This window comes from Tursiops truncatus, chromosome 10 (genome assembly GCF_011762595.2).
Source record: "Tursiops truncatus isolate mTurTru1 chromosome 10, mTurTru1.mat.Y, whole genome shotgun sequence".
NCBI classification, from domain to species: domain Eukaryota; kingdom Metazoa; phylum Chordata; class Mammalia; order Artiodactyla; family Delphinidae; genus Tursiops; species Tursiops truncatus.
In genome coordinates, this window is record NC_047043.1 from 84,890,521 (window position 1) to 84,915,505 (window position 24,985).

General features: G+C 49.5%; 1 long non-coding RNA gene across 1 annotated transcript in view; it reads right to left on the bottom strand.

Moving 5' to 3' along the window:
• Nucleotides 1-4,991: 4,991 nt before the first annotated feature.
• Nucleotides 4,992-24,985, bottom strand: part of LOC141275695 (uncharacterized) — a 57,120-nt gene continuing 37,126 nt past the window's right edge. The window contains exon 3 of the long non-coding RNA XR_012323895.1: nt 4,992-5,081. This is a non-coding gene — a long non-coding RNA (uncharacterized lncRNA). The remainder of the gene's footprint in view (nt 5,082-24,985) is intronic.

Below are 24,985 nucleotides of genomic sequence, written 5' to 3' on the forward strand. Positions count from 1 at the left end.
GGATTTGCAGCAATAGATGATTAAAGCAGCCAAAGTGACTGCAGTTAAGTGGGGCAAAGGGATGGTAGAGAATAAAGCTGGAGGTCATTCTCCGTCAAGGGCCAGATCAGGCAGGGTCTGTAAGCTAGGTAAGCAGTCGGGATTTCATTGAAAGTGTGATCGGGAACCATCAGAAGAGGCATAACATGATCTGATGATTTATGTATATTTTTAAGCTTATGCTGGCTGTTGTGTGATGAATGAATAGTGGGGTGGGGAGAATAAGAGAAGCAAGGAGGTATCAGTTACGTGGCCACTGTGGGAAGGCTGGGAAGAGATGATAGCAAACTGGACCAAGATGGGAGCAGTGGAAATTCAGGGAACTGACTGATGCTGTGTTTTGGAGATAGAGTCAAAAACTGTTGCTAGATGGAGTACACTGGGACTGCGGAGGACCAATGCTCGATCTTTGGCTTTGGGAACTCAGTTGATGGTCCACGGTCCACTGAGATGGAGAAGACTGGGGTATAGGAGCAGGTCTGGAGAAAAGACAACAAGAGTTTTCTTAACCATGGCAAGTAGAAATGTCACATGGACAGTCGACTACAAGGGTGTGGCATTCTAAGGCGAGGTCACTCCAGGAGGCCTTTGGAAGTCCTGGGAAAAGCACGGTATCTGAAGCCACGGATCTAAAGAGAATGTTTAAACGGATAAGAAAAGGGGGCTCTGGATTGAGCCTCACGGCACTTGACATTTGGAGATGAGAGGAGGGTGGGATTCGGTCACACAGGCAGAGAAGGAACAGCTAGTGAGATGGAAGGAAAACCCAGAGAGTCTCTGGGATCACAGAAGCCAGGAGAATACAGTTGTTAAAGGAAGGATGGGATCGAATGAAGTCAAACAAGAACAGACATGGCCACTGGTTCACAGAACCAATGGAACTCCCTGGTGATCCATGAGGGCACTGGTGATTCATAAGCAACCCTCCAGAAGCATTATGCGTTTCAGAGGATGAGGGCATAGAACAGAAATCGGCTCCCACTTGTCCCCAGTCAATGCCATGATAGTATTTAAACCTCTCAGTCTTTGAACAACACAGAGGAGGAAAAGAAATGAAAGAATCCTGAATTGGGTGAGTCTAAACTTTAAAGAAAGGGTTTTCCCACAGATGTCATTAGGAAAAATGAAGGCTCAAAGGGGAACACATAGAAATGAGTTCTAGGAATGGGGAAAAGAGATGCAAAGTGCGTTAAACTTGAACGCAAAGCTCAAAACCATTGTGTCTGCACCATCACTTCCATCACCGTCACCCCCATCATGACTGTGGAGAGGGGAAGCCACCTTTAGTGGCAGTGCAGCATTTTTCAAGAGAGGCCCTTTTCTTTTCTTTTGCTCCCTTGGTGAGGAAGTGTGTTCCCACATCCAAAGCCAGGAAAGGGAGGTCCAGAGGGTCTACACCCTTGTGACTGGGGGCACCTGCAGGCATAACACAGTGGAATTCCACTTGCTGATTGGAAGCCCCGCTGACATTTGTTTTTGTCACCAGAAAGGGGATGATAGAATTGGGGTAGGATGCCCTGGTGGAGTCCAAGAGTAAGAGAGGGCCCAGAGCACCCCACTCTAAGTCCCTAGTTCTTGAGAGGTACAGGAGCTGGATTTCATATGTGCCCAGAGGCCCTAAAGTTGGCCACAGAAGGTGGATGAGCAAGGACCCTACACGCAGAGGATGATGGCAGAGTCAGCTGTGGCCAGATCCAGGAAGGAAGCCGCAGCACTCCGTGAGGTGCTGGGAGACGAGCCCGTCGTAAGGCCAAGGGCAGGCAGCCTACAGAACCCTGGGGCAGCAACAGCACTGGCCAATGGGAGAGCAGTCTGTGAACTCATCAGGAAAGGCAGGAGGCTTGGCGGTGCCTCCTCTCCTTCCTCCTTCCCCCTCCAGACCCTTAGAATCATAGTTCAGGCCTGACCCAGGGCAAGAGCAGGAAAAGGCCTTTCAATCCAAAACCAGATTGAAGTTTTCAAATGAACAGGATACAGCGTAAAGAAGCAAAACTGATGGCTTTAGTAAGGGAACTGGTACATTGTAGAATCCAGCTGGACTTCTAAGGATGCGTTTCCTGATGGAAAATGTCACATGGCTGGATTGGGGACAATTATTGGAAACAATAAAGCCATTTCTTATTTGTCTCGCCAATGAATGGAGACATTTGAAAAAATAGGTTACAGTGGACTGAGGAGCGACCCTGCGCCAGGCACTGCCCAGGGCATTTTGCACGTTTCGCTCATCTCATCGTTACACACCCCGCGTGGCGGGTGCTGTTAGTACGATTACTATGGTTCGTATGGTTGCTATTCTCACGCCTGTTTTGCTGATAAGAAATTGAGGCTCACACTGAGGCCACATAACAACTAAATGATAGGGTTAGGGTTCAAATCCCGGGTACTGTGACTTAAAACTCGAATATTTTAACTGGGACCCTGATTTCTTCAGAATGCCTCATTTAATCACAATAGCCAGAACCGGACCACAGTGCAATGCATGTAGAATTACAGGCCGCAAGTTCAACCACGGAGGAATATTCCTCCATTTTCTTGACATCCAAAGTTCATTTCTTTGTCAGGTCCCTGATCCTGGAAGTGACAGAAACAAAATGACTCTCATGTAGGAATTTCTCTGACTCTCTCCCAGGCTGAGTCCAAGCTCTGGGGCCCTCAGGAGTGCCAAGGTGTGAGAGGCAGAGGTGGGCAGAGTCTCCCTGAGGCTTCCATACCCTATCTGTGTTTCACCTGTCACCTGAGACTTTCTCAGACCCTTTCTACCTAAACGCCCGATTGACCATCATTAGCCAGTTGGTCCCACGCTAAGCTGGGCATAGGAACCCTGGGCTCTCCCCTCATCTGTCCCTAGAATGACTAGGTACCCAGGCTCTGGAGTCAGATTAGTTTTGTGACTCTGGGAAAGTTACTTAACTGGCTTGTGCCTCAGTTTCCTTTTCTGTAAAACCAATGGTCTCACAGGATTGATACAGGATTTTTAAAAAGAGAAAGAATACTTGTAGAATACTTGGAAACAGTGCCTGGCACACCATAAAGGCTTAACTGAAGTTAACTGTCCTTATTGGGGGGGGAGGGAGGAAAACAATGACTCTTACTAATCAAGTCTTTTTTTTTAATGCTTGGACAGTAGCTTGGGAAATTATTCCCTGCATTCTGTAGCACCCCTTCTTTCCCTAGGCAATATAGGCAAATTATCTGACTTCCCCCAAATTGGGGAGTTTGGGGTTTGGGTGTGGTATTTCAAAATTCCACCCTGCTCAGTCAGAGGTGGACAGTTCTGGTTGAAACCCTATAAGCTGCCCTGCAATGCCCTTCCCCCGACACACACACCCCTCACTCCCTCCAGCATCCCTCTCTCCAGGTTAGAATTCTCTGGCATCTAACTTTCCTGCAACAACTCAGTTTATCCTGCAGCCACATCCGTTCTGTGGAGCCTTATCGTGACCTTTGAAAATAAAGAAAAGCAGATTTGGTTCTTAGCTGCCATCCTTTTTTTTTTTTTTTTAAACAAAAATTTTTGCACTGTGGACAATTTCAAACATATACAAAAGTGGATGGAACAGGACTTAGAACACCCATGCATACACCATCCTCAACTCATGGCCCATCTGGCTTCATCCATCCCTACCCATGTATTTTGAAGCAAATCTCAGGGATCATATTCCATTTGTAAATATCAGCGTGTGCTTCCAAAGATCTGGAACGCTTTTTTTAAAAAACACATTACCGTTATCACAACTTAAAAAAAAAGACCAACAATGATTCTTTATCATCAAAAAGCCAACCAATGTTCAGATTTTTAGCAACATCCAATATGATCCATCAGGAGTGGGGTTGCCCCTCGCAAATTGTTTTAGGAAACAGCGTGAGGCTCTCCAGGAGAATAATTCCATCCCTCTGTTTCCTCCACAGACAGAAATGTCATAGCCAAACCCACTGCTGGCGGTGCCAAGAACTCCAAAATACAACCACGTGTCAAATAACCATGGAGACACGGTGAGAGAAGGAACTTATTCCTCGCTCCGTTGTTTAGAAAGAGCAGTCAAAAAGCTGCTGAGCGCGGAGGGAGAAGGCACACGCTGCGTGCGGCTGCACACACCTCATGATGTGCAGCGGGGCATTCCTGCCGCATCAGAAGGGCCAGCGAGGGCTGGCGCAGCAGCTGTCGGTACCCGGGATTAGCACATGCGCCTGCGGGAGCTGGGCGGACCTCAGCGCTGGAAAATGGAATCGCCTTGTTCCTTGTTAATTTCTTCTAACGGTTCAGCAGCGGCAGATTTGAGCTGAATCCAGCAGAGAACTCATCTGAGGTATTTTGATTTATGATTTATTTATTTATTATTTTATCTGGTTCTACTGCTGGTCATTTACATGACAAGTCTTGTGCTATCTTTAACTGAAGGGCAGTTCCAACCCTGATTCTTTGAGGGGCCTGCAGTGTTAGAGGTGCAGCCTTCTAATGGCTTTCCTTTCGACACCTTACATAAATCGAGGTGCCGGTAAAGCAAGAATGGACTGATCCTCCTTTTACTTTTAGAAAATGTGTGTACAGCAGTATTCCCATAGCCGATGCTCTGGTGCTCTGCCCCTACTGCTTGGCCTTCCTGCTGCTGTGTCTCTCTGCCCTGGGCTTTTACTGGGTTGCAGGAGGTGGTCAGGCCTGGAGTCAGAGAGGTGGTACCCTCAGTATCCACCAGTGAGGGACCCCTGTTGGTGGATAAAAGCTCTGCAAGCGGGGTCAATATGAGGGGCGTTCTACAGCACTGCCCAGAAGTCCTAAACCTTCCGGAGCCCCAGCTGTCCCCAGGGCTAACCTGTTCCTTGTCAGCTGCCCTCCCTTCCCATGTCATGGCCTCACCCCTCTATCAGTGCTTCCTGGCATCCCTCCCATTACAGGGTGACATCACTGGGAAACCTCCCAGCCCCAGACAAAACAGGAGAGTTGATCACCTTACCCCTCAAATAAATCACTTGTGCTCAAATCCTAGTCTCAGGCTTGGCTTCTGTGGTCCTCAATCCAAGGCAATCCATATGCAGAGAAGAGTCTGGAATGAGACATGCATCTTCACTCGGTATCCTTTGGGAACAGAGCGCTCTGAAGTAGGGCAGTGGGGTAGTGCTGGGCTCCTTGGGTGTTTGGGGGTGGGAGTAAATGAGGATGGGTTTTTCGCCAAATCTGTATTTGATTTTTTACGAAAAACATATAGCATTTGTCTATTTTTTTAATACACAATAAAACTTGGGTTTTTAAAAACTAGTAGCAGATATGTGTTTTATAATTTGTAAAGGGTCATTTCCATTTAAATTTTTTTAAAAGAAGGAAAGAAACTAGGGTTTAAAACAATTTTTTTATAATGACTTAGGGCAAAAGTTTTTTAAGCCTCCAAATCTTTTTGTGATGGAATCCCTACCTGGCTCCTCCAGTTACCACCAGATGCAAGTGGCACTGCTGTGACTAAAACAGGGTGCTGGGGCCTCCCCCGCCAGCCCCCCCATTCTCTCCCCCTACCTTAGGTAACCACTAGGTACTGCCTAAGAACCTTGAGGTTTTTGTTGGACCCAGTGTGAAAACCACTGTTATAGATTATTTAATGGCATAAAAAAATTATTGTTAACTTTTTACTTTAAAATGCATTCTGAACTGAAAAGAGCAGGTCAAAAACAGCACGAACAGTGCCATCTTGATTTTTGTGGAGAAAAAAACCCCTGTATTCATGTACATTGAGAAAAGACTAGAAGGAAATATACCAAAGATATTCATGGCAGTTATCTTGCGGGGGCTGGATCCCCAGTATTTTTTTGAGTCTGGTTTCTGTGTCAACGCTATATTTCCTTCATTTTCTACGGTGAATATGAATTATTTTTTAGCAAAAAATAATTAAATAAAAGCACAGCACATGATTTTAAGGAGGTGAGAGAGTAGGAAAAATGATCCCAGAGTCACATGCAGACAGTAGCAGCATCGAGACCAGATTTTCATTGTTTTTAGGTACCGATCTGAAAAGCAGGGCCTTCCGCAGGTTAACAGGGTTTACACACCGATGGCTGCGTAGCTCAGGTTATAGCCTGTCAATTCCATGGTCAGCCAAGCCTTTGATGTTTCTGATGATGATATATGAGTACTGTCCACAAAACAAGCAAAACAACGGGTTTTGCTCCCGCCTCCACTGCCGTGGAGTGGTTCAGGCTATGAGGTGGGCAGCGCCTCCCACAGATATGGGTGCACTCGGGTCAGACTCTCAGCCAGGGAGCCTTTGAAGGGAGATGGAAGCTTTACCAGACCAGAAGCTACCCTAGAGAATTGGAGCGTTTAATTCAGCGGTTCCCCCACCTGGCAGCCCATCAGAACTACCTGGGGAGTTTCTTAAAAATGGGTTCCCAGCCCCACCCACTGGTCCTCTGGTTCAGGAGGCCTGGACAGCACTCACCATCACCTGCATTTTTAACAGTCACGCTGGGGGATTCTCACGAGATGACTTCGTGAAGTTCATCCTCACTGCTGGCATGTAAACTCTGGGAAACCTATATGCCTGTTGGTGGCTGTAACCTGGATACCGTCGGCACAGCCCCCGATACCCTGTAAATATTCAGGGAGGCAACTCTTTACCGAAGGCCCACTCTGTACCTGACGTTTTGCTAAGTGGTTTCAAGTCCCTTTGCCTTAATTACAACTCGGAGTAAAGTATTCTTATATCCATTTTGTAGATGATGAAGCAGATTCAGAGAGACCAAGAAATTTGCCCCAGATCACTTAGGAAGATAGAGAGGCCGCATCCAAACCCTGATCTGAGGGCCAAACTCTAGCTCATCCCACTCAGCCATGTCAGTTCTAGAAAGTTCCATGCCATTTCCTTTCTTTTCCTGGGAGAAAAACGGTACCAGAATTCTCCACTCACCTTCCTCACCTCTTACCTTCTACCTGCTCCTCTGTTCATCTACCCCCCACACACACAGACACACAGACACACACACACACACACATACCTTCTAAGTTTGACCTGCGTCTAAAAAAATAGCACTAGAACTCCACCCCAGGACATACTATACAGAGTGTTATTCTCACAGTTTTCTGACTTCCTGTCATAACACGTCTTTCCTAAGCTAGAGGAAACCAGTTATTCCTTGATTCCACTGTAATTTTCTTACTTATTTGAAAGCAATTGTTGCAAACTGTCCTAAGCAATTTGACTATTCAAATGATAAGGTGTTTGATTATAGCTTCCCCATCCCCCCAAAGTTAGAAGGCTATGAAGGCTACAGGTTTCCTCCCCTACCTCCAAACCGGATGGTATGATACAGACAGAGCCCATCTCAGCCTGAATTCCACCAGCAAGGAAACAGTTATTAGCGAGCGGGCATATCCACAGCCAGTCAACCCGTCCCCTGAGCCTGGGGACCCCTCAGCGATCTGCCCTTTTAGATACTTGGACAGCCTCTTTCATGAAAAGTTCATTTGAGGCGGATGTGACAATACCGTCAGTGCAGTATTTAGCTAACCCAGTCAGGTAGGTGATAAAATCAACCCTTTAATGTCTAGACTCAGGACTGATTGGACTTCAGAGCTCAGGGCCTTTCCAAGAGAATGAGCAACTGGTCTCACTCAATTCATTTGCAGAGTTCAGACAAGGCTGGTGCATCATGAAATATCTCTAGCCATCTACCTTTCTCAAACACCATTATTTTCATCAATGAAAAACCATTTTAGAAATCCATTATGCTAATTAACACACCCGTGGGCGCCGAGCTAAGCCAGATAATTGAAGCACTTAGGGAAACTTCCTCTGGAGTCTGGGGCTGTGATCTTTCAAATGTTAGATAACTGCCCCTACAATGTGGATGAAAGCACGCGCGCGCGCGCGCACACACACACACGTGTGCCACACATACGCAGGCACACGCAGCATATGATCTATGCTTTAGCTTCAGAAGTAAATTACAGACAACATAGCATAACCGCCACCATGCAATGAGCACTTACTGGATGCCAGGTACTGTGCTAAATGTTTGACCAGAAAGAAAACTGATCTCATTTCATCTTCACTGAGGAAACTGTGGCCCCAGGAAACCCAGTTAGGAAGGATGAGCTGGACTCACACGTTGGCTGACTTGAAAGCTCTAAATCTCAACCAGGAGACTGGTTGCCAGTGAGTTCTTCTGGGCCTCCCGGGAATTCCCCAGTCATCATCAACAATAAGTTTTCACTGTTGGCTCAAAACTTTGAACAATAAATAAAACCCCATCTCTGAAAAGTATTCCACAGCGTGACTTCTGAGCATAAGCAGTCCTGAAGCAGGCTTGGGAACTCCTCTCAGAAGACAACTGTGCCGGGCTTCCCTGGTGGCGCAGTGGTTGAGAGTCCGCCTGCCAAGGCAGGGGACACGGGTTCGTGCCCCAGTCCGGGAAGATCCCACATGGCGCGGAGCGGCTGGGCCCGTGAGCCATGGCCGCTGAGCCTGCGCATCCGGAGCCTGTGCTCCGCAACGGGAGAGGCCACAACAGTGAGAGGCCCACGTATTGCAAAAAAAAAAGAAGAAGACAACTGTGTTCTACATGCAGCCATGCAGGGCAGCCGGCTCTGAGAGACCCCAAGGCCAAGGGTGGCCAGAGTTTGAATGTTGTCTGCTCCCTGTTAGGTCTCCACGTGGATAGCCCTCTTCTGCCATCCTCTGCTTTGTGTCTCTATCTGAACTTATGAGCCACCCCGACAGGTCCATAGAGAAGCCAAAGAAGACGGCAGCCAATCACAGCCTGGGAGCACCCTCCGTCTCCTGCCTGGGAAGTACAAGGACCCCAGCTCCCCTGTAATAAACTACAGAGCTGTCAGGGAGTTTATGAAAGGAGAAGGGACAGGGCAATGCGGGTGGTGAAACGTGGTCAAAATCTGGATACATTAAGAAGGGAGAGTGGAAAGAATGTGCTGATGGATCTAATGTAGGGTCTACAAGAAAGACAGGAGTCAAGGCTGCCTTTAAGAGTCTGGACCCGAGCCAAGAAGAAGCGCGCTGTAATGAACCAGATGGGGTAGAGTACGAGGAGTAGGTTTGAGGGAACAGCTGAACACGTTGGGGTTGAGATGCTATTAGGGGACCTCCCTGGCGGTCCAGAGGTTAAGACTCTGTGCTTCCACTGCAGGGAGCACGGGTTCGATCCCTGGTCTGTTGACTAAGATCCCGCGTGCCGCACAGCACGGCCAAAAGAAAAAAGATGCGTTAGGTATCCAGGGTGTAGCTGTTTTCAACTGCCACGTAACAAATTTCCACAAACTAAGCAACACCCGTGAGCCCAGTTCTGGAGGTCACAAGCCTAGCGGGTTGTCTGCTCAGGGTACCAGAAAGCTGAGGTCCAGGTGCTTGCTGGGCTGGGTTCCTGTCTGAGGCTCTATGGAAAAATCGAATTCCAAGGTCATTTCCTCATTGGGGGGATTCAATTCCACGCAGTTGTAGGCCTGAGGTCCCTGTTTCCTTGCTGGCTGCCAGCTGAGGGCCACTCTGAGCTTCTAGAAGCTGCCCACATTCCTTGCCGCAAGGCTTCCTTTATCTTCAAGCCACAAAGTCTGGGTCAAATCCTCCCGCTCTGCACCTCTCACTTGCCACCAGCCAGAGAAAACTCTGCCTTTCAAGGGTGCCTGTGATTAGATCAGGCCCAGGTGGATCATCTCCCTTTCTTAAGGTCAAGGGTATCTTGTAACATAACCTACTCATGGAAGTACAATCCATCGCATTCTCAGTCTCGGGGAGTGTACAGGGAGTGCACCCTGGGGAGCAGGCAGGGGCAGAAAATTCTGGGGGCTTTCTTAGAGTCCCGCCCGCCACCCAGGGGAAAGCGCGGCGGAAACAGTGTCCTTCAGAAACTTCCAGGGCTCAAGGGTGGAGTGGGAGGGGCAGGGGACAAGCCCATCTGGATCTCTTTAGCCTCTGGAACCCAGAGCACTCAGGGAAGAAGGCCCAGCCCTTTGAAGCTGCCCCACGGGCTCCGGGCCTCACAACGGCCTGTGTGCCACTCCTCCCACTCCTCCCGCACGGGCCCTGAGGCGTCTTGGCTGCCGCATCCCTGTGTCTGGCAGGTGAGTCAACATTTGGCTTCTCTCCTGGGCTTTCTTGGAAAGGGCTGTGTTCCAGGTTGGCAGCTGGGCTGGCAGGGAAGGCGGAAGGAGAAAAGCCAAGTTCCGGGGGCCTTGCCGCCGGGCAGGACACCTGGGCCTTCTCCCCTGCAGCCACTGAAAACTACAGGAGGAAATTTTACTATCACTCCAGGGAAGCAGGAGGGATAGTAAAGCAGGGAGGTAAAACTCCAGGGCAATGGAGTCAGATGGGTAACTTAGCCTCTCAATTTCCCCATCCATAAAATGGGGATAATCATTAGTAGCTACCGCACTGGGCTTGGGACAGTTAAACAGCATGGCATCTGTAAATCATTTAGCACAATGACTGGAATATAGAAAGTACCGACAAAGCCCGCACGACGCATACAATTAACAGAAGGAGAAAGAACTGGCACAGTTCATCCAGATGGGATTAAAAAGGAGGAAAGGATCAGGCAAAGAGTCAAGGGGATGGCCAACTTCCTTTACAAGAAACTCCCATGATATTGGAATGCAAGTTTGTTGTTTCTATAAAGACCTTCCTTTGAATATACAGGGACAGTTGCTAAACTTCAAGGCCTGATGGATTTTGATTGGGCAATGCAGTAAATCTGGATATGACGTTTCCAAGACTCCTGGGTAGCCAGATAGGGTTTCTACTTCCTGTAGAAATTCAGCAGGAAATGGAGGGACAAGCAAGGGGCAGATTATTGTGTCGGTATGTTGCATGACACGTTCGGTTGCAAGGAACAGAAATTCACCCAAGCTAGCGGGGTGGGGTAACATGGGAGGCATTAACAGTGGGTTCACCCAGCCCTTTCATACCATCAAATTTCTCTGCTGCATCCAGAGGACTTCGTTCCCCAACCCCACCCCCAGTGTAACTCAGCAAGAAGTGAGGTTACTCCATGGGGAAACAAAGCAAAGACAGCTTACACTCAGGGCACCCCAGTGGGAGGATAAGGATCACAGCCTCCCCCAGTGTTGCACAAAGAAGCTGGGAGTTCCTTGAGTTGACATCAAGGCTACTCTCTTATCTGGCAAGGCCCACCAAACCCCATCAGTCATCCGGTTTGCAGTGATGTGTCCCATGGATAACACCCTTCCCCCATCCAATGGCCAAGACAAAAGCCTCCCAGGACAGAAGGGCCCATGGAGACCACTGGACCCACTGAGAGCAGACGGTAGAAGATCTCACTCCTGACCATGCTGGATAAGCTGGGACCAGTTTGGAATCCCCACTGAGTGGGAGCTTTGACCATGCTTATTCTAAGGATGCAGCAGGCAATCCCATGGACACCCAACAACAGGAAATCAAGGTAGCCAGGCCCTGTCTGAAGGGGAGAGGCTGGTTGGCTCATGGATTGATACCTGGGTCAGGAGCTTACCTTTGATCCGGTTAGTGGCAAGGGGTGGGGTGTGCGGGTCCCTTGGCATAGGCATGGCTGATTAGACCCCCTCTTTCTTCCAGTGGGGTTGTGGGTGACTAGATTCTCAGAGGAGAGACAGGGCTTGGCAGGCACCCCAAATGGATCCACCACAAACCACCCCAACCCAATTCAGATGTCACAAGTCCTCTCTGACACATCATTACAGAGTTCTTGAAATCTAATCTATTCCAGAACATTCCCAAATGGACCAGGAGGGAACCCACACATCTCTGTATCTATCCCTCCCTTTTTTCCAGAATCAAATTTCCAGGGTTATTTTGAGACAAGCTATACCGAAATGCCATTCTGCAAAACAAAGTCTCTTGTGGTTAAATAATTATCTCCCATTCATCTTTTTGAGTCTCAGTTTTCATAGCGTTGGCTTATATATGGGGTACACCCATATGGGTATTTCCGGGACAACAGTATATCACAGAACAAGCCAATTCATGACAGGAGCGTTAATGGCCTTGACCCGGTTAACAGTAATGCCAAGGGCCACTTGCTGAGTCTTCAAGTCTTCATTGACTCAAATCCCAGCTGTAACTTTCTGCTAGGTCTGGGAGTTCTGGCCTTCCTTACTCCACCAGACAGAAGCAGAGCCACAGGAGAGGCTGTAAGCACTCTGCCAGGGCATGAAGAATAACAACAATAAGGCATTCACATGAAGAGAGGAGATTCATCCACCACGGTTTGTTCACCGTCTCAACACCCAGCAGATTCGGTGTCGCCGTCTCTGCAGAAGCAGCTGGCGTAAGGAAATCAGGCTGCAGTGAAAAGCATGTAGGCTTTGCAGCCACATGGGCCTCATTTCAAATCCTGGCCGAGGCCCTTCACTTCCCGGATGGGACAAACCTGTATGGCAGCTCTAATGGGCCAGTGCCCATGCCCTGGCCCGAGTTAGAGCTTCAATGTCAACCTGTTTGTCTTATCCTCAGTTTTTCTTCTGAAAAATGGGGGAATAATAACACCTACTTCATAGGATAATTGTGAAGATTAGACGAGACCACATATGTGAAAATACCTTGTGTCTCGTGGGTGTTTACTGTGTTTACTTCTTTCTCATTATAACGGACTTTTTAGAGGTTTGGGTTTGGGCAAATCTTCTGTTAAGGTTTTTGAAAGCTTCCTCCTATTAAGTTTTCATGACTGAACAGTGCAAAACAAAGGGAGGAAAGCCAGGCTTTCTTCATTCTCGTGAGAAAAAAGAATCTTTCTCAGGTAGGTCCTACCTCAGGTATGAATCCCATCCTTTTTTCCAGACCCTTCCTTTACTGTGGCAAAGGCTTCTCACTGTCCCCTAATATCAGCCCTTCCCTAATTCTATAAAAATATAATTTTCACACACACACCAAGTTTAAGCTGAACATATAGCCGACGAGAGAGAGAGACTACATTCCGCAGCATTCCCTGTAGCTAGACTTAGTCACCATGCGACTAAGTGACCATGCGGCTACGTTCTTACCAGTGGGATGTGAGAAGAAGCGAATGGTGCAATTACCAATTACTGGAACTGACTGAGCTTCTCTTTCCCCTTTCCTATTAACTGGAAGGTGGACAAGGAACTAGTGAGCCAGCCCTGACCACATGGATAAAGACAACACTCTGAGCAACAAGATAGAAGGAACCTGGGTCCCTGGACAACCTCAGGCAGCAGAGCCGTCCTGGACCATCCACCTACCTCCAGACTTTACATAAAAAAGAAACACACTTCTATCTGGTTACCAACACGGTACTATAGTGTCTCTATATTACACCAATTCAACCTACTCCCTAACTAATACCTATCCTTGTGAGAACGCATCTTTGGAACTTGCCTTGGGCAAAAATGGTCTGGAGCCAAGATCAGCCGTTAGGATGGATCAGACGTCATAATCCGGCTGCTTGTAAACCGGATACAGCCCACAGACATGCTCTGGTAAGCTTCTACAGTATATTTTAAAAATTTTAGGTTTGATAGGAGTGGGGGAGGGAGGAAGGTCCAAGAGGGAGGGGATATAGGTATACACATAGCTGATTCACTTCATTGTACAGCAGAAACTAAGACAACATTGTAAAGCAATTATACTAAACAAAATAAATAAAATTTTAGGTTTGTTGTCAACATTTACAAATTGAGAAATTTCACATAAAAATCTAAACGTCCAGCTTTTCTTGGGAAATCAGAAAGTCTAGCAACCCTGGGACCACATTCTTTCTTGGTGGAATTCAGCTGCAAGCATGCTTCAGCTCACCACGGTCAATGCCTGTTGCACCCTCGGGTCTTACTAGCTTGGGGTCCAATGGCCTGACATCCAATCCCCAGAACCTGTGTTCCTTTGCCTGAGGGCTTTCTCTGGTCCCCTGGAGCCTACTCAGCCAGACGGGCCAGAGAATTAAAGCTCTACCACCTGCCAAGAACCCCTAACCAACAACTGATGGAAGTTGATGTATAAACACCCCAGCTCCCTAGTCCTCAGATGGGCTAGCTGAAGGGCAGCTCTTACACTTGCTTCCAGAGTTCGCGTCCCAGCTGCCCACAGTGGCAGCTCACTCCACGAGGCATCCTTTATTGACAGGCTGCCTTCCTTTCCCTATCCTGGTTTCTAGTTCCCTCCCAGTGTTTCCCAGGATCACCTTCCAAATAAACTAATTGCATCAGATCTTACTCTCAGAGTCTATTTCTGGGGCAGCCCAAGTCACCAGTCCCCTTAGTTTTCCACGTGACCATTAGCGCTTATCACCATGCTGCACTGTCGTTTTTCTCCTGGTAAAGAAATATTTATCTGTGTTTGATCTCTATTAAAAGCGAAAAGAAAAGGGAACAATATTTCCAGAAGACAATGTGGTTTAGAAAAAAATAGGTGAGGGTATCTTTGTGGGAGTGAAGAATATTCCTGCATGTTTAACACACAAATACAGGCCTGCTTAGTTCACTGACGTTATCAGCCTGACCCTCTGCTGTTCGTGCTGGTGATCCCTGGTTTACAGCACTGAAAACTCCTGTTAAAATTCAGGAGTCATTAACCCTTGACTTTGAATGAGGCTCTGAGATTAGCTAGGCAGCCACCTGGGAGCATACAGCGGGAAGAGGAAGGAAGACACACACGTTTCAGTGGGAGGAAGGACCAAAGGCAATCTTGGAACTTGGGCCAGGCAAGGGAGCCCAAGGTGGCATCGGGGTAGGGCGCCTCAAGGGAGGTGAAGGAAGGCTTCTCCTCGTCTTGTGACAGTCTCTTACCCCACAGCATCCACGGGTCTCTGTGTCTACACCCTTCACTAGAGCTTGGCTCTCCTTAAGCCAACACAGCTTCTGGGTGTGTCTTTCTTGAATTGACAGTAATTCCTGGAGGGTGCAAGCTATACCTATTCTACTCCTATCCCCAGGGCCTGACTCAGGGTTTGCCGCACAGTGGGTGCCTAATAAAGGTTGGTCTTAAATTTCTTTGGGCCAACTTGACTCTAGAGTGAGGGATCAGATTGCTATGTAAGCCAGAGGGCGCTGTGGTTCAATGTTTGTTTCTCAGTTGGGGAGCTCAAAAGGGTATTGAGCTGTACACTGCAGTGGTTAAGAGTCTACTAGCTGGGCCCACACCATTAAAAACCAGGAACATGCGTTTTTTGGAAAACTAGCCATCTCTTACCTGGTTTGCAATCAGCAGGTTTAAGAATGTGTGCTCTGGAGTCAGACTGCTCAGGTTCAAATCCCAGCTCCCCCAGTTACTAGCTGTGTGACCTTGGGCAAATCACTTAACCTCTCTGTGCCTCCATAAAAAATGAGAATTAAATGAGCCAGTGCATGTAAAGTGCTTTGCACTATGCTTGTACAGAGGAAACGCTTAACACACGTCAGCTCCTATTGGCCCCAAATGAGGACAACAGGATCCTAATTAAAAAGAAAGCCAGAGTAGAAAATGATCTAGAGGGATATGCCAGTCCTAGCATTCCAAGCCCCCAAACTAGACCTAAGACACAGAGAACCCACATGTTCCAGAGCAAGGCTCTGACCTTTCCCATGTTGGCATCCCATGAAGTGATAGACCTCTTTTTAGAATAATGCTTTCAAATGCACAAAATAAAATACATGGAACTACAGAGAAAATCAGTTATGTGGCTCTCAAAATATTAAATAAATTTATGATAAAGTAATACTGGTGCTACTTTATTAACATTAAAAAACAAGATCTAGCAGCAGATCTAATTACGACTGTAATCTTTAAATGGAGATGAACATCAAACGTCATTTTCAGATATCTGACAACTGTAGTGTGATACGAAAATATCTCTGATTCTGATGGATGACAAAGTCACAGGCACGACGAATACTGTGGGATTTGATGTCTACATTTTGAACAGGAAGAAATGCCAACTTTCACTTAGAGGTTGGTGAATACAAAAAGCAATGCTCCCACCCAGGGTGAGAACCTCTTTCCTAAGGGAGCCGCAAAGCAGCCAGAGCGCATCAGGCAGACGAAGCGATACCCAGACTGGCCCAACCACCATTCCTTCCTTCCTTCCCTCCAACCTGCACAAACAAATATAGGGATCTGAGCAGCGCTCTGACTTCCGGGCGGGAGAGGTGAGTCTCCTTCTCTGAGTCAAGGAAGGAATGTTCTGGGAGAGGTGCTTAGAGACTCAGGGGGCTTGCACGGGAAGCCGGGCATCTCTTTTCCTGCTCACCCTCGTGAGCAACAGGAATTGCAGACTGATTCTAGAAGGGTCAGGAGAGAGTTGGAGACAGTGAGGGAGAGAGAGGGGTAGTCAACCCTCCCACTACTAAAAGGGATGGGGCAAGGAGTCTGCCTCAGGCAGAGAGGACCCCATAGGCTTCAGCCCCAACCAGGAAGGTGGCCCCCAGGCAAGAAGACCCCAGGAGCCGGTGGCTGGGGGGATTCTGCTGAGGGGGACTCAGGAGAGGTCAAGCAGCGGTGGTTCTCCTACATCGGAGATCTGTGCATCGAGGGGACGTTCCCCACATCCCACTCTGCGCACGCACACCCAGACGTGCTTCACAGGAGTCACGAATGGACCCATTTGGAGCTCAGGGCGCAGAGGGAGCACGCAGACAGCTGGTGTTGGTGGAGAGGGGACTCCTGCAGTTCCTGCTGAGTAAGAACAGGCGCCTTCCCTTTCTCCAGACCCCTCTCCCTGTCTCAGCACCTGGCCCCATCGCAAACTCCAGGGAACGCCCTTTACGTTGTCTTCTGCAGCCCAGGGGAGAGAGGAGGGGAGGAGGGGTTGGGAGAAGGAGGAAGGATCCTTAGAGCGGACCCGGCTCCCTCCTCACTGCACCCCTCAGGCCATGAGCAGGACAGAGGGAGGTGACGAGGCTAGGATTTTTTTTTTAATTAATTAATTTATTTTTGGCTGCACTGGGTCTTCGTTGCTGTGCATGGGCGCGAGTGGGAGCTACTCTTGATTGTGGTGCACGGGCTTCTCGTTGCGGTGGCTTCTCGTTGCGGAGCACGGGCTCTAGGCGCGCGGGCTTCAGTAGTTGTGGCTCGCGGGCTCTAGAGTGCAGGCTCAGTAGTTGTGGCGCACAGGCTTAGTTGCTCCGCGGCACGTGGGACCTTCCCCGACCAGGGCTCCAACCTGTGTCCCCTGCACTGGCAGGCGGATTCTTAACCATTGCGCCACCAGGGAAGCCCGAGGCTAGGATTTTAAACTGGACCTTTCTACATCCAACGTGAACAGGAATGTATGGGCTCCAGCCAAGGTGTCATTAAGGGACAAGAACTGCCTGGCTGAATGTCCTTTCTTACTGCGGACCCAAGGTCCCTCTGGTAGGGGCACCAACCACCTGAAGCCTGTCCCAAAGGCAGCAAAATGCCTTTATAATTAGAGGCTTAAAAAGAAGACAAAGAAATGGAAGAGTTCACAGCCCAAGAGAAAGTCCCAACTCCTGGGCGTCGTGGATGTGTAACTGGCCGGAGTGAACATCTGCGTGCACAAGTCACAGGAGCTCTGATGGAAACTTCCACAGATGTTTCCCAAACTCCACCTCTAGCACTACTCAGGTTTCCTCCAGAGCCAGGAAAGGCCGCTTGGGTGCACAGGCACAGATAGAAAGGCAGGGAAGTTCGTTTTCCCAGGGACGCCCCTCCAGCAATGGGGGTGGCAGGCAGCGGCTAAATGCTCAGCCTCGCCACCCTCCAGTGGGACAGCACAAAGGTCCATTCCATTCCTACAGTTCCCTGCAGGTCACCCAGTGGGTACCCAGAAGATGAGGTGGCCGTCTGGGCCCTTCTCCCTTCCCTCTCTCACCCTCCCTCACTCCTGCTTCCTGGATCACTTTCCAAATCAACTACTGTCTCCGTGCCCTTCTCTCAGGACCAGCTTTTGGAGGAGCCCGAATGAGGACAGTGATGGTCCCACGGCTGAATAAGTCAGGCCTCCTTAGAGGGTCACCTGCACGGCTTTGGCGCCCCAGGAAGGAAGCTGGGGAGTGGCGATGGAGAGGAACCCTGGCAGGCGAGGAAAATCATTGGGAAATTATAAAACTAAATAGCGTTTAAAAAGCTGAAACCTGGCTGGGAAATCACTGGAAGAGCACAGATTGAAAAATGTGCTCGCGACAGCTGAGAATCCGTCAAGTGCCAAGAGAGGGCTTTGCGGAGAAAACAAAGCAGAGCGTGGTGTCAGGGGGACAGATTGGCCCAGTTAAGGACGGGGGAGGCTGGGGAGGAGGAAGGAGTTATCGGGCGGCCGGGAGAGATGGGCCCAGACGGGAGGTGGGCAAGAGGCTCTGCGGTGTCCGTGTGCTCCATCCCCAACGTCAGACGACCCTAAAGCAGACACGGATGGATGAGACACTGAGTCTCAAAGGACCAATAGGAGGGGAAAGGACCTGCGGAGAGCTGTGTGTGTGTAACTGCCCCCTGCGCCTGTGGGTGCGTCATTTCATGGAGGTGAGCTCGGCGTTTCCTAAATGTACGCGCTGTGGAATGCTGATTGTGTAAGAGTCTCTAGAAAAGAGAAGATAGGGTGAGGGTTCCGTGGAAAGCCCCTCTTGGGGATTCCTTCCTTCGACCAGGGTCCATCCATCGCATCTGTTCTGGGCGTGGCGCTGGGTACCAGGACCGCAGCAGTGGACGGTACAGGTGACACCTCTGCCCCAGGAGTGCCGAAGTCCTTTGGGGAAAACAAATATTAAATACCCAATGCACGGGGAGCCCTGGTCTAGGTGCTCGGCATGTACTACCACATTGAATCCACACGACAACCTGTGAGGTCGTAACTACATGATCATTATTTTAGAGGTGAGGAAACAGAGGCACAGAAAGGGTAGGTAAATGGGCCAAGGTGACAACACTGGTGAGACGTGACCCAGACCCAGACAGTGCGGCTCCCAAGTCTGCGCTCTGACCCACTAGAGCGTGGTGCCCTTGATGTTACAGGATCTGACAAGTTCCACAGGTGGGATGCCAAGAAAAGGGAGAATGCACAGCCCTGGCGGGTGAGGGGAGGGGGCGGGAATTCACCTTCTCTTCCCATAGGTGCCCCGACTCACAGCAAATGGGTGATCCCCAAGGGATTACAGCCTCCTTGGTACCTGGGTCAGAGGGAGGCAAGAGGCCCCCACCAAACTGTCTGCCCAGCGTTGGGAGAGCTGCCTCCTTGCCCTGCGACGCCGTGGGATGGGCACTGGACCCCAGCCCTCCCCCTCACAAGCACCCAGGCCCAAGCATGCATGCAGGTGGCAGAGGGTGACAGCAGACCAGTCCACCCCTCCAATGAGAACCAGTCTCCGTCCTGAGCTCCGTGATCTGGGTGCTCTGGTGACGTGTCTCTGGGCAGGGCAGGGGGAGCCGGTGGGCAGAAGGAAAGGGAAACAGGCAGTCAAGAGCCCACCTTTAGGATACAGGGAGAAGGGGGCTCCTGGGAGTCGAGACACCCATTGCCCGGCAAAAGCTCTATTGTCCCATCAATCATCACTTATAAAACACAACTTCAAAGATTTTTAAAAAAAAGGGTACAAATGAACTTGCTTGCAGCACAGAAATGGAGTCACGGACGTGGAGAACAAACTTGTTACCAGGGGAGAGGCAGGGTGGGGAGGGATAGATTGGGAGATTGGGACTGATGTATCCACACTGCTACACATAAAATAGATAACTAATAAGAGCCTGCTGCAGAGCACAGGAAACCCTACTCAATACTCTGTAACGAATGACCTATATGGGAAAAGAATCTTAAAAAAAAAAGAGTGGATATATGTCTTAGTATAACTGATTCACTTTACTGTACACTTGAAACTAACACATTGTAAATCAACTGTACTCCAATACAAATTTCTTTTCTTTCTTTTTTTTTTTTTTTGCTGTACGCGGGCCTCTCACTGTTGTGGCCTCTCCCGTTGCAGAGCACAGGCTCCGGACGCGCAGGCTCAGCGGCCATGGCCCACGGGCCCAGCCGCTCCGTGGCATGTGGGACCTTCCCGGACCGGGGCACGAACCCGCGTCCCCTGCATCGGCAGGCGGACTCTCAACCACTGCACCACCAGGGAAGCCCCCAAATTTCTTTTTAACGTATTAAGAATTTCAAGACAGCAACAACAGGGCCCTTCTGAGCTCAGGGCCCTGTGTGGCTGCCCTGGCAGTAAGCCCACGAAGCTGGTTGTGCCTGTCATCAAGGAAGGTGGGAAATGGCTGGGATTTGCTTAACACGGGAAACCACGCTCACTCCAGCACAGAACACCTTTTGGGGTTAACAGCCCATGCTGCTAGCGTCCCATGGCCCCGCCTCTTGGAAATGCTGCATCAGCTCATTCACACCAAGTAATATCGCCCTGTGAGTCCGGGAGGACCAGGGTTGTCACCACTTTTATACCTTCGGAATATGAAGGTAGGTAAGAGGCAGGGCCGGCTCTCAAAGCCAAACATCCAGCCTCTGGGTCCAGCACTTTCCCCTGTGATGTACCAACCTCCCCAACCCTCTGAGATGCTTTACACAACCCTTGTTTGTCACTCAGGAGAGGGCTGTAATGCTGGCAGGTTGCCAGCCTGAAGCTACTGTTTATTAGGAAATCTCCAGACGTGGCAGGAAATTACAGACCAGCAAATTAGTTTAGTCATTTCACTCGTTTATTTAAGGAGCTCTTTGCAAGCTCTGAAAAAAAAGCTCTTTCAAGCACAAGTTGTTGGAAGGGGTGTTTTTTGGTGCCTCAAAGATGCCATGTTATCGTGAGCACCCACAGGCCTCCTTGGTGAAGAGAAGTACCATCAGACCAAGAAGAAACTTGAATGAGAGCTAAGAATACCACTGCTCCCCTCATAAGCGTGGCAGCCAACCTCTAAGACGGCCCTCAATGACCCCGACTCCTGGTACTCACATCCTTGTGTAGCCCCCTCCCACGCTGAATAGCTCTGAACTGTATAGTCAGAAGAATATTGCAGAAATGATGTTTGTGACTTCCAAGACTAGGTCATAAAAGGTATTGCAGGGCTTCCCTGGTGGCGCAGTGGTTGAGAGTCCGCCTGCCGATGCAGGGGACACGGGTTCGTGCCCCGGTCCGGGAGGATCCCATGTGCCACAGAGCGGCTGGGCCCATGAGCCATGGCTGCTAAGCCTGCGCGTCCGGAGCCTGTGCTCTGCAACGGGAGAGGCCACAACAGTGAGAGGCCCGCGTACAGCAAAAAAAAAAAAAAAAAAAAAGGTATTGCAGCTTCCATCTGCCTCTCTCTTGGATCACTCACTCTGAGGAAAGCCAGCTGTCATAGCCTGAGGACACTCCAGCAGCTCTGTGGAGAGGTTTATGTGGCCAGGACCTAAAGTCTCCTTCCAACAGCCATATGAGTGTGCCATCTTGGATGTGGATCCTCCAGCCCCAGTCAAGCCTTCAGCTGAAAGTAGCTCTCTGGCTGATGTCTTGCCTTCAGTCTCTTCAGAGACCTTGAGCTAGAGCTACCCAGGAAAGCTGTTGTGGCATCCCTGACCCACAGAAGCCAGGTGATAATAAATCTCTGGTTGTTTTAAGCTACTAAGTTTGGGGCTCATTTGTTATGCAGCAATAGATAACTAATACACTCTGTAAAAAAGGTAATGGGGAATCAGTTGCTGTGGAGTAGGAGGGAGCTGGTCTTCTTAAATTAGATCTAAACACAGTTACATCCTTCAGGTCATTGCATTCTGTTTCTGTCACTGTCACTTCAAGAGAGCCCCAGGGGACAGAGGAGTCACAAGTTTTGGAGGGAGATGGGGAGGGAGGGAAGGGGAGCTTGAGCCACTACCTGAGGCTTTTAGGCCGGATCGTGAAGGTGGTGTATAACGCTTTGTGGGGTAATAGCAGACTACACACAGGAGGTGAGAAACAGCACACACTCTAGTTATGTATTCCACAGCTGTGAACTGTGACCCAAACAGTAAGCCTCGATGGTGATTACTGAGCACTCTGCAAGGTGAGCACTTCACACTTGCTTTTGGTTCTTTACCTAAATTAACCCTCACAATGACCCAATGATGTGGTTCATTGGTCAGAACACATCCATTATGAGTGACAAAACCCAACTCAAATTGGCTTAAGCCTGAATGGGCACTGATGGGCTCACTAACTAAGTGCAAGCAGTGCTTTGGGCTTCAGGAACTGTTGCATCCAGCACCTCAAAGTTTTTTTTCTCTCTCTCTCTCTTTTTCACTCCTCTCTTTCTTCCTCCTCTCCCTACCCCACTCATCTCCCTTATTTTTTTCCCCAGAAAATTGGACGCCAGTAGGTCAAGTCTACGGTCTTATAGCTCGTAATCTAAAAGCAAGAAAGACCCTTTCCTCCAACAGCCCCATATCAGATTCCACGGAGGTACTCTGACTGACCCTGCTTGGGTCCCTGAGACCAACCCCTGGGGACAGGGAGGCGGGGTCCAAGGGGCCTGGATTATGTGCCCGGAAGGTAAGTGGGGCTGAGGGATCCCCTGTCCCACCAGAACCACATGCAGTGGTAATTTCCTAATCGGAAAGGGGATGACAGGCAGACAAAAACGACACATTTATTACTATTAGTATCCTCGTGCTACAAATAAGGAAACAGGCTCAGAGAAGCTGCAGACCTGCCTGGGATCTCACAGCTGATAAACAGCAAAGCCAGGTCTGTCTGACTTCAGGCCTGAAGCTTTTTTATCCATAGTCAGTGACGATCCTTCCACCTTCCTTACTCGTAGGATCCTCTGACCCACACAGGAGGTGTGCAGGCAGGATACCTCCCTTTCAAGAAACCAGAACAGGTACCAATCCAGCCCCTGGGACCAATGCTGTATCCAACCCAATCTGCTTCTTTCCAGTCCACGCAGTTCACCTGAGGCTAGCAAGGCTCCGCAAAGGACCCACCTCCCACCCCGCCCTAGACGGCACCAACAGCCAAACCATCACACCCATCCACCACCCTGCCTCCTGGCCCCCAGGGAAACTCTTCAATGGCATCCCCTTGTTTTGGGAGTGAAGGCTCAAAGTCTTACCTCGGGTGCGAGCCCTGAACATCTGGCCTCTGCCAACCTCTGCCTTGTTTTTTCCACTCTCTGTCCCAGCCACACTGTTCTGTGAAAGTGCCTCGCTTCCTCTCAACCCGGGGCCTTTGCACATTCTGTTCCCTCTGCCTGGAGTGCTCATTCCTCTTCTCTCTCATTTAGAAAACCCGTCCTTCAGATCGGCTCCTCAAGGAAGTCTCCACGTCCACACGGGGTCAGTTCGTCTGTTTAGATCCTCACGGAAATTCAGAGCTTTCATTGAGATCGTGAGAATACATGAATGTGTGATTTGTGGTGAAAATCTGTCTCTCCCACTAGACTGTAAGGTCATCAGAGCAGGGATCATGTCCATGTTTCTATTCACTGTGTCTAGCACTTAGCTCAGAGCCTGGCCCAGAACAGACCCTCAGAGAACATTTATTGAATAAATGGAAGGGAGGGAGGGACTTTCCTTGCCTCTTATTAAGGTTCCGTGGAGTAAATCACAAGTTTTTCGAAGATGTTGATTAAACTCTTAAACGAGGATGAACATGAAGAAAATGAAACTATTACAAGCATTAGAGGATTTATTGGCTGAGCCTGGCCGCTTTTCAGTATTATTCCCTTCATTCTCATTTCTCTGGAACCACAGGGTGAAAGTCCTGCAGGGGGAGGGGGGAGTGGAGGAAAAGGAAAGAGAAATAAGAAAGGAAGGAGTGAAGGAAAGACAGGTGGAAAGAGTAAATAAAGGGAGGGAGGGAGGGAAGATGAAGGGGAGAAAGGGAGGTAGAGAGGAGGGCAGAAGACAAGAGGAGGGAACGAGGAAGGGAAGGAAAGGGAGGAGGGAGAGGGAGACAGGAAGGAGGGAGGGAGGGAGGGAAAGACAGAAGGGAGGGAGAGGAGAAAAGGAGGAGGAACGCACCCAAGCCTAAATGAAGAGGGACAGGAGATAAAGCAGGACGATTCTGGCAAGCCCATCACGGAAACCTGTGAGCCCCACCATACCCAGGAGATGTCCTGCTCTGGGTCCCTGCCAGTGACAGGCCGGAAGCTGGATGGAAAGTAGGATCCGTGCAATTGAAGCCTTGAGGTAGGTGTGCTCCGAAGCAAAAGGAAGGAAACCAAGATCGGGGCTGAAGCGCTGTGTGTGTTTGTGTGGAGGGGGTGAGGTGGAAAGAATAGGGCATGTGTCCCTCCCTTCCTCTGCTGTGGGTGACCCACAGGTCCTCACATCACCTTGGCGGCTTCTGGACCTCTGTTCTCCCCTCTGGTTGTGTCGACAGGATGAAGGGACGTTTGTTGCTAACACAGCAAAATGTGGTCCAGTGGCCAGGAGTCTCCCTGGCACGATTAATTCATGTTCCGAACAAATGAACAAGACTTTACAGTGTTGGAGGGGTGCTGTACACATGGGGAGGCGGGGCCAGAGGGTGGGGAACTGGAATCAGACGCTGGTTGTCGGCAAGTCACTGAAGGCACAGACACCGAACAAGTCCCTGCAATGCACCAACTCCCATCTTGGGTTCTGGGAGCCTTTCCTGTTAAAAATCATAAGCACGTACATTGCCTCTGGGGGTGAGAGGGGCCTCCAGCACAGCACTGTGCATCTCAGGTAACGTTTTTGAGCAAGGACAGCTTTACAAAAAGGTAGGAATACAAATGGGAACAATGAATGGGATGACTACGAAAAGGAGGGGGAAATTCCTAAGGCAGAAGCAACTTGGTGAGTGAGGTGTCCAGGGAAATGCCTGAGAGGAAAACGAGTAAACTTCCCCTGCCAACCCCACCCTTAGGCCCCCACGCCTTGGCAGTTTGCTGCTGTCGGGACCACTCATTCATCACTAGAACTGACACAGCCCTTTCTGACAGGCAAAAATGGGGAATGTATTGGCTTATGTGACTGAAAAATCCAGGGATTAAGTAGCTTCAGGCATGGCTGGATCCAGGAGTTCAAGAATTGTCATCAAGACTGTTTTTCTCCTTTTGTCTCTGGATCTGTTTTCCTCTGTGCTGGCTGGCTGCTCCCG